The sequence below is a fragment of the Lonchura striata genome, chromosome 2 (assembly GCF_050655825.1).
Source record: "Lonchura striata isolate lonStrDom1 chromosome 2, ASM5065582v1, whole genome shotgun sequence".
Classification (NCBI taxonomy): Eukaryota; Metazoa; Chordata; class Aves; order Passeriformes; family Estrildidae; genus Lonchura; species Lonchura striata.
The window spans coordinates 102,807,096-102,817,879 of record NC_140704.1 but is presented as its reverse complement, the minus strand read 5'-3'; positions in this window follow the sequence as shown (position 1 = coordinate 102,817,879).

The window sequence follows — 10,784 nt, the reverse complement described above, 5'->3', positions numbered from 1 at the left end:
AGTCAAATTGTACAATAAATAAATTGATGAAAGATTAAGAAAGAATTTCCACTTGCCTAGATATATTAGGAAAAAAAAATCCTCCTGGATTTTACAGAACACTTTGAATTCAGGAGCCAATTAAAAAAAAGGTATTATCTTTCATTTTATTGCTTTACAAAGAAGTAAAATACTACTCAGTCTATTTTACAGGTAGAAAAATCAATCAAGATTGTCTCAAAGTCACTCATATTCCAGAGGTATGAACATTGGTTTGATTGAGATTCTGCTACAAGACTGGAACTCAAATACAGTAGAACATAAGTCATAAACAAAAGGCAGAATTCTAGAATAGCTGAATCTTGAAACCATTTTTAGGCACATGAGAGACAAGAAGTTGGTTAAAAGTGGTGAGCAAGGATTCGCAAAGGAGAAGCCATGTTTGATTACTTGGAGAGTCTTCTACAATTAAATGACTCAGTGGGTAGATGAGGACATTGGATACCCCATCCTGTGGAAGGCTTTTGACTCTGTCTCCTGTAAGATCTTCCAAGATAAGCTGCTGAAGTATGGGCTGGATAAGCATGGAAGTGGGTTGAAAACTGTTGAGCACCTAGGCCCAAAACATTCTGATCAGTGGCGTAAAGTCTGGTTAGAGGCCAGTGCCAGGCACTGCATCTCAGGGATCCATACCGGGTCTAGACCTCTTCAAGATCTTATTAATAATCTGAGGGAAATGCTGAAAAAATTCACTATCTGTTCCACAAAACAGATATTTGGCTTGCAGAGAGGTAAGAGGGAGAATTTAGAACCCCCTGCCAACACTAGATATGGCAATGGAGGTCAACTTATGTGACTCTTATAAGGAATTATCTACATAATAGCAGTCTTTCTCAAAAAAAGTCATTCAAAGACATAGTAGAGTGAAAAGTTAGGACTGAGATGTAAAACCAAATGCTACAAAATCTTGAAGCCAGAGAAGTTATTACTGAAGGAAAAAACAAGTTTCACTACTTTGACAGTTGATTTCTAGAGATGGATGTTAATATAACAGAACAAAAATATGTTTTAAAAGCAATACTGATTGAAACAATAAGACAACGACTGAGGAGGAAGTTAATACTAAAAAGAATGCTTGAAAGATTAGAATGTATGGAAAAGAAACACACCAAAATAACTATTATTATAGACTAAGGCAGCCTTGTTTTAGTCTGAGCTCATGCTGCAGTTCCACCATACCTGACAAAGTCAAATCAATGTCATGACATTGACTCAAATGTTCATCAGGAAGAGAAATATAATATATATACACACACACACATATATAGGGAGCTGATAAACAGTTGTAAAATATCTTGCTCCAGAATCCTCTACCAGGGAGTGTAATGAAAAAGAGAAAAAGAAGAAATGAAAAGAAAAGAATAAATGAAACTGAATGAGCAAGTACCATCAGCTGTGATAGCTGGCATCACATATTGAACAACCAGAATTTGTCATTCTTACTTGATGCCATCTATCTTTCCTGGCATAGCCAAGAACCTGATGGTCAATAAAACCTCCATGCAAATTTTATAAAATGAGTTAAGAGGAGAGATACCAACAGAATGGGAGCTTCTATCTTAATTGCCTTTTGTGGCAATTAAGAATATATGGGAACTTTTTCATGCTTCTTGCACAGACAAAGCTCACCATGCTTTATGGTAGTTCATTCTGGAACTATGTACCTTCTGGCTTTCAGTTTAACTTTTTGCACACTAGATTTGGGTATCTTAGATTAATCCTCAAGCCTAATTTATCATCAGCTGCCATACTACTTAGAGTGAGGCACTTTGTATAAGCTCTGACCTCATTACTAACGAGGAGGATGAGATTGGTGCTCCTTGCTTTTCCTAAGCTCTGGCTTCTTTAAAGGGATGCTGGTTGTTTCATCTACAGCTCCCTTTCCTGGCCTCTGACTCTCCTACAGAAACCACTGTAGTCTCCAAACAGCAAGAGACCTATTATGGTGGAGAAGCAAAGGAAGTTCAGTCTGTAACACCTTCTATGATTTCCTTTTCCTATTCTTTTATAAGAATTCTTGCTTTATTCTTTTTCTTAGAGATCTTTTCATTTAATGCTCTCTCTTGGTCTCAATACATGCAGTATTTCAAAGCTCTTCATTTAAAGCAATAAAATTTCACCATTGGTTGGTATTGCTTATTTTTCATTCTTATAACAATAATGTCAAAACAAAACAAACACCTGCTCCACTGCAGTAAATTATCTAGCTTTCCATTCTCTGTGCAGAGTAAAAATAGCTGAAGTTTATTTCATAAAGTGAGTGTTTTCAGGCTGTAGTATGCCTATCATGAGTACTGTTCAAAGGCAGAATTTAATCTTTCATATCTGGTTTAAATTGCTCAAATACTCCCCATAATTTCCAGAAATTTTTGACCCTGAGTTTCTATAAGTCTAATATGATCAATTAATTAGAAAACAGGGCACCACTTGAAGAAACAAGTGATGTCTAATGGAAGATCCACTTCTGCAATTTGCAATGTTATTGGATTCTGTTAAAATAGTTAACCCACAAAATACTGATTCATACTCCCCTGAGAAGCTGCTCTTTTGAATTTTACCCCAACAGTAAAATAATCCTCACAGAACTAGTCAGGATGAGGCTAATATTAGAGCAACTTTCTGCAGAGGAGTGCAGGCAGGCAGGTGTAGATATGTCAAGGCAGGCACATGTAAACTTGTTGTGATTTCAGAGCTGCATAGTGGAGCTGCTTTTAGAACAAGTTAGCACCATTTCTTTCTAATAAGGGTTTATTTATGTGCTTGAATGATAATATGGTTTCTATAGCTACAGCTGGCTGGCATCTGGACAGCTCAGGGGATGGTGAGAATATTCACAGTACTCTCTTTTTTCACACATACAGACACATGAACCAGAGTGACAGGAGCAGAGCAACTCCAGTGCAGAGCCTATTTGTGTCACATTTCTTTTGCCACTTTCCCAGCCACACCTCGTGAAGTAGTGCATACTCCATATGCTTTATTAGATACCACTTTTCACAGCATTTTTGGTGAACTCATCAAGCATTCCTAGTCCATTGCACAGAAACTCTTATTGTCTATGTAGGCAGCAAAGTAAATAATTTTGAGCTATTGAAGGATGAGGATCAAGATCCAAATTAGCAATTTGGTTTTATAGTTAGATTTACTATGACTATATTTTTAGAAATCAGAAGTAAAAAAGTTCATGAGGCAGAAAGACATTGTACATACAGTGGCCTAGAAAAGAAATTCAAACAAATAAAAAAAGGAGTTAGCTTGTATACCTATAATCAAATTGAATCTATTGCTGTTTCTGAAACAAAATATCACTGCATGGAAAATCAGCTGCTTGGAATTATATATGTCTTAAGAGCTCTACAATGCATTCATGCTTGTCACAAGAAGAATATAAAATACTTTAGTATTTTTAGTACAGAATAGCAATAAATATATTTATCATTTTTCTCCTCTCCTTCTGCAACTGAACCCATATAGGTAAGCTACAAATAAGACTGATTTATTTACCACTGTATGTTGCATTAACAATTATGTGTTATTTGATAGAAAAATCACTTGGAAAAGAAAATAACTGAAATATTAACATTCGAATGCCTTGTGTGAATCTATTCTGAAATGAATCCTTTAAGAAAGAATTAGAATTATTTGCAGAATTGGTTTACTAGAAGCTGAAAAAGAGGATGTAGAATAAAATTATTTTATGTGGAAATACTGTATTTCTAGCCAAAGTGTTCAACTGATAAGTGACATAAACTTATTAAAACCTAGAATTAAAAATCCCATTCTGTTGCCACTGAAAAGTTAATCACAGTGTGAAGCTAATCCTGGATATCAGGATTTTCCCACCAATAAGCTCCATGGTATATAAAGTAGGCCCTACAGTAGCGCATCTATGCTTTACATGCTAAGACTTGAGCCCATATGAACCATCTTAAGTGAAAAAAAAAAAATAAAAAGAAAGAAAATAAAAAAGAATCGCAATAATCAGCATTTAAGTAAATATAAGAGCATGAAAGGATGTATATAATAATCTACTTAGTGGAAGCTCCTTGTGCAGTAATTCTCAATAAGCACTGGATCTTTGGGTCTTCTGTAAAGCAATAAAAGTTCATTGCCCAAATAGATGAAAAAACTGTTTTCTGCAACTATCATAAAAATAAATATAAAAAGCCAGCAGACCTAGCTATATTTCATTGGGATTGTTTCAATAACTTTGCAAGATAAGTTCAGTGGATAGAAGCTTTTAATACCACAAATACTCTACTGCAACAACAAAGATGTGTTAGAGTAGTAGTTCAAAACTCAGGCGCTTAGTCCTATTGTTTTACTCTAAAGTTTTAAGTAAGTTGCAGAGACCCAATGGACAAATAAGGTACTTATTGAAGTGTTTAGGGTAGCCCAGAAATTCAGAAAAGTTCAGAAATTCAGAAAAATAGAAAAAGGTTGGGCAAACATTTTCAGAATTCTTTCAAGAATATAACATTGTATAAAACTTCTCATTGTTAAAGGATATAGTATATGAGTATAGCCTTAATAAGCCAATGTGCTTCTACAGACATCCAGAATTTCCAGCAGTTTAGTGATCTTCTTCCCATCCATTAGTCTAAGCAAATCTGCATGAAACATAGCCTCCAGTAAATGGCTCCACACTTTAAAAAAAAAAAATCAACACTACAAATATCCCCAAAATGACACCATTTTAAGGTCTTTTTAAATATGGTTTCTCAGTGTATGGACAATTGATTGTTCCAGCCAAAAATCTTCTCTCAGTAAAAAGAAAAATACCTTCCAAGAAAATCAGTAGACACTTGTTTGTTTTCTACTTGTTTTATATAAAATAGGGTTAAGTACAATCTAGGACTCAGAATATAAGTTTCAGGTGGTAGGAATTTAGAACATGTGTTGTAAATTGGATAATTAGGTGGTTTTTTTTTAATTAGATGTTTTGATGAGTAAGAATGCACAGTCAAAAAAGGCATCTGAGACTCGAAGAAGGAAGTTTTTTGAAAGCTATGTCAGATTGTGATGGACTGCTGCTTGGAACGTGTTCAAAGATTAGCTTAAAAGCTCAAAGTGTAAATAGCATTAATGAAAATTAAGTTTTCCTCTCTTTATACTGTTGCCATATATGTACTTTTGAAAACTCAAAGAGTGTTTTAAGGTATAGTGTCATTTCAAAACAATCATAGAGGAAAGAAAATTGATGTTTCTCAGGTTCATCTTTAAAGTTTACCATTTAATGGTATTTCGAGGCGTGAGTTTTTTCTGGTTTCTTAGTTTTTATGGTTTGTTATAGAATATAAGTTATGACTTAATTTTCTTATTTTGGTTTTGAGATGCATGACGTTTGTTTTCTTTCTTGTCCTCACACATTTTTGTCTAAGGTACAGATTGCAAGGCTTCCCTTCAACTACTCTGAGAGAGCAGTAAATGGATAGGAGTACAAGTCCTTTGGGTAGGACTGGTAGGTTGAATCTAGCTTTTTTTGGGGCATGCCAGCTTCTGAAAAATGGCAAGGAATATTAAATTCCCAGGAAGTCAGAAGCAATCAAACATATGAAAATTGCCTAACTGTGATCAAAGAAAGAAATAAGATAGAATTATTGTGTTTAAGATTATGTTATTTATCTACAAAAGCAGTTTGCATGCCTTCTCTACCTACATATGCATAATAATGTTTTCACCACTCAAAAAAAAAAAAAAAAAACCAAAACAATATGTTTTGGAGTGGTTGAAGTCCACTTCAAGAACCAGTTGAACTTGTCTGGCTCCTTCTTGTTTGTTTGTTGGTTTGTTTTTGAGATTTTTGCTTTTTTTTTAGTTTGGTTTGGTTTTGTGCAAATTGACATAAAGATTTCATTATCTCTTCCTGAAATATTACCTGTGGACAAGGAGCCCCCATTCTTGAACTTCAGAGGTCAAATTTTTGTTTCATACATGAAAAGGTAATAACAATAAAAATAAAAGGAATATGAGATCAGGTAATTTGTGTTTAACGATCTTGATTACATCTTTGAAATTTTTCCTATTTTCAACTCCCAAGTTAGGATTACAAAAATGCTTCCCACAACACTATCACGAACTTAAAATCTACAGTGAAATATCTGTAACACACCACTAAGAGAACAAAAGAGCGGAAAGCATTGCTAATGTCCCAGGTCTCTGCAATAACAGGAATGCTGTTAGATGTCTCTAAGGGTATTTTGCATCCTACAAAGATAAAAAAAAAGGCTGAAATTCTTTTTTCATTACAGCTTAAGTTTTAGAACTCCCAGTAGGTTCCATTTCTGATTGTCTTTCAACTTGCATTCCACAAGGACACTTTTACATTGCTTGCTGAGATTTTGGTCCCCTCCTGCTCTTTTCTTTTTTTCTCTCTTATCTTTTTTTCCACTTATTTTTTTTCCCCGTTTTAAAGGTGCACATTAAAGAAACATCAAGAAAATGCTCAGACTAAAAAGTGCGCACTTGTCAGAATCCTACAAGCCAGTAAATCAATAAGGAGGAGAGACTTGGAAAGCAAAAATTGTTCTGCATGATCTTTGGAGAAAACCAATATACAAATGCAGTGTGTACTTTGCAAGGAATGACAGAAAAAGTTATTTTATGTCCTGGATAATGCAAAGGAAAATCAGAAAGATGGTACGAACTGGATTTAATTTTCAGTGCCAAAAAATTATTTATTTCCATTTACACCTGTCTTTAGTATCAACCCAATATATCAACTATACTAATAGCTGGAAAACATCTGTTTTATCCCTAAGGAATGAAGATTCCAGAGAGCTCTGCTGCAACAGCTATTTGGTGCAATTGGCTGTCCCTACAATGACTTGCATTACAAAGTTCTTTTCTTGGACAGCAGAAAAAGCAAACAAGAAAACATCAGCCAAGTATATCCTTTGAAATTTTGCTGTTCCAAAATCAGCAATCAGTTTGTGATCTTTTTTAGAAGACTGCTTCTCTAATCATCAGGTTCTCATTGTCTCTGCCACTCTCCGAAAATAATGGAAAATAATTATTTCAATCCTGTTGCAATAAACCTTGAAAACTACTTGTGGTTGGTTGGTTTGTTGGTTGGGTTTTTTATTGAATCCAAAACATCTATAACCTAGGAGCAGTTAGAGACCAGAAGACCAACATATTTTCTGCTGGGTAAGGGATGCATAAATAAAAACGTAATTTTGTAAACGTAAATTTGTAATTTCATATTACAAATCTACTCTGAAGAAATAGTAAGGATGAAGTTACATTTCTGACAAATACATCCAAATTATAATATTCTAATATTGTTTACTTTTTCTCTGATAATGCAGACCAACAGAAAGGTAAGGGATATCTTCACCTCCTTTCAGGGAAATTCCTCTTCCAGAAATACTTGAAATTTTAGGAAATTAATTCTTAATTTCTGAATGTGTTTTCTCTTTGAAAACATTCCAGTGATTGCAGAAGTGTAGGTAGCAGCTATGCAGATGTTATTACTTGTGAGTGGCTTGGCATTAAGATAACACAGGCCAGCTATTCTCTGAATTTATCTTGGCCTGAGAAAAGAAGCTATGGCTTGTTTAAACATAAAGAATTATGTAACCATCAGGTAATTATTATCTGATTTATTTCAGATCTGTTTAGCTTTATGTAATCGTTGGTGTAGCTCTATATATCTGTATTTGTATTTTTGCATTTGTTTGAAAGAATTATTTGCTGTAGAAGGAACCTATGATATTAAAATAAAATCCAGAATAGAATAAAATCATAAAATGAGAAGAGGCCTTGAAAATATTGTTCAATTGGATTCTGCCATTAGAACAGGATGCTACAAGGTGCAAACAGCTTACTAGTGCTTAGCTTCTGATCACTGAATGGATGTCATATTGCAACCTGGTTAAAATGAGCTTTAGAATAAGGAAGTATTCAATCTATGTAGAACAAACCATATAGAATATAATCAGACTTGTAGACCACAGAAAAGGGATTAATGAGTAAAAAAATCTAGCAAACATATAAAATGTCCTCAAGCAAATATTTTGGTCATAGGCCAAATATTTTTTCCCAGTGACCTACAAAACCAGAGCTGACCAACTCAGTTTTTATATGAAATGTTGCGGTTTAAAACTAGCTGAGAATTAAGCTCCAAATAAGATGCGCCCCCTTCACTGTGTCCCCTTCTGGTGAGAGAGGGATGAATGCAGAGCCTATGGGTTGAGATAAAAATTTACTGAAAACAAACATTAATGGAATGAGACATGAACAGTAACAACAAGATTAATAACAAAAATATACAAAAGAGGAGATGATTTACACATAAAGAAGGTGCTCACCACCTTGACTCAGTTCCACATGGCAACTGAGACAAATTAAAATGATGGATGATATTTCAGGATCTACAAGTTGTTTCCAGCTCAGGAGCTAACCAACTACAAGAATAATTTGTCCTTGATTTGATGCATCTTTCTCTGTATTTCCTGAAATTTGTGATATCAAAATAGCTATCTCCAGAAGGAGCTGACTTGGAAATCTTTAGCTGTTAGCAGGAAAATATAAAGAAATAATAATAAATCAAGACTGACAGGAACTATCACCAAAGATAAAACATGGCGTTTTCAAAAATGTACATAAAGGTAAAAAGACTTAAATGAGTCCTTATACTTCTATCAGATTGGGGAAAGTAAATGAAACTTTGAGAGTCATTGTCAGTTAGAGTCTACAGAGATGAAGGAGAGTTCTTTGCTATGGAAGGTGTACTGTGTCTAAGCCTTTCCCATAAGGAAAGATGCCTCTCCCATTTTGAAGTCCTGGAGAGTCCAGCCTGCCTTGAATTTCTATGATGTCTGAGGTAGTGGCAGCACAGGACGGGAAAGAAGTTGAATAAATTACTCCAGATTTTTAGGTAGCTGAGGTTGAGTGAGATGTACCACAGCAGTTGCAAGTGCTTATAGAAGCTGTCTAAGATGTTTTTACATTCAAAGGTGTGAAAGCAGAGTAAGACTTTTGTGACAACAAGATACAGAAAGAACCTGGAAGATGTATTACTTTAGACACCAATCACTGAGAATTCTTATAAAATAATTGTAAAGTAATTGTACTAATAATTTGAAATCATAAGTGATATAAGTAAATTGTCTTTTGCAACCAATGAAATGAGGTTTGTCAGATACCAATGAAAGGTGGGCATATTGAATTAGACTGTTGAATGTCTAGAAGGAGATGTTTAAGGATAACTTACTTTATCACCTCTTTTATATCTCTTGGACACCTTAACCTGGTTTGACAAAGTGTTTGTACATTTGCAATAAATAATAAATTAGAAACAAGATTTTTGTCCTTTAAAAATATTTTATAAAAATATTTGGACTATTTTTGGCATACATGTTTAAATGAATGGGTGAATTTCATAAACAATACTAGTGTGGCTCATCAGAGTCTGACAAACAGAATTAGGTGTCAAGTAATTAAACAGTTGGGTAGTCTATTATTGATTTAGGTTCATAATAAAAATTTTATATTACCTATTGTATTGTACAGGTGTTGTTCATATTTAATTTTTTTTTCTGGAATGAATGTTATAATTTCATAGTTATTTTAGCAGCTAGACTATCCTTGTCCTGTTTAATTGCCTAGTGGATTAGTGCCCAGTATAATAGCAGACTTTTATTTTTTTGAGTACTATTTCTAGAGTGGATGATCTTATTTTTATCAATATATTTTAACCATTTTCTATTTTTCTTTTTTCAGGGTCATCCAATTTTTTTTAACTCTCAGGTGTCCCAACTATTAATAATGCAGAATATTTTTGACATTTTTAAGTCAAATTTACTGAATCAGTACATAAAAAACTCCTTTTCCAGCTTCCAAGCTACTAAAATTTGTCAAAGATATCCTATTTAAAGCCTTTTCAGACGAATTTCTAATGACATAAACGGATTTGCTTACAACAGTACCAGAAGCAATGCAGCAATGCTTCGTATATATACTTATATATATATCTATATCTATTCCTATGGGTAAGTCTGTGTCCTTTTAATGTAATAGCTTTTGTAGTATCCATTTGGTGAGATATATGTATGCAGACTTTCTTGTCTCTACAAACCAAATCTATTTGAATCCATATATGTATGGAGAATTACTTAAAATGTAAACATTAATATTATGAAATTATTATCTAAATAATAATTAAAATATATGGGGGATTAAGATCCTTTGATATCATCTTCCAGCTTCTGCTATTTGAGAGTTTTTAGAAGCACTGATATTTTCTAATTATATTTATTAATTTTTGCTCTTAGTGCTATATATCTAACTGCCTTTTACTGACAAACATCTTGTTGAGTCCTATACATACTTCTGACTAATGTTATTATCTGTTTGCTGCAGGTAAGGTGTTTCATACTGATGTAAGCAATATCTCTGTATACATGTTTTATCCTTCTTACATATCAGTTAAACGTTACTGTTCCTTGAACTCTATGTATGAGACAGAAGACTGATATAAGATCATGCATGAATAATTTGTCTTTTTCCAAACAAATACAAAAGCAACCAAATTTTTATTTTCAAATATGTTGACATTTTTTAATAAACATTAATTCTCTCTCATATAAATTCTATTCTATTTTTTCATAATCTGGATCAAGGTGAAATACCTTATTTTCCAGAGTGAAAAATCACATAAACTCCTCAATTTCTGCTCCTTAGAGAGCATATATTAGATCTGACTTTCAAGCATAAAATGCACACTGTCGTTTCAAACAAAT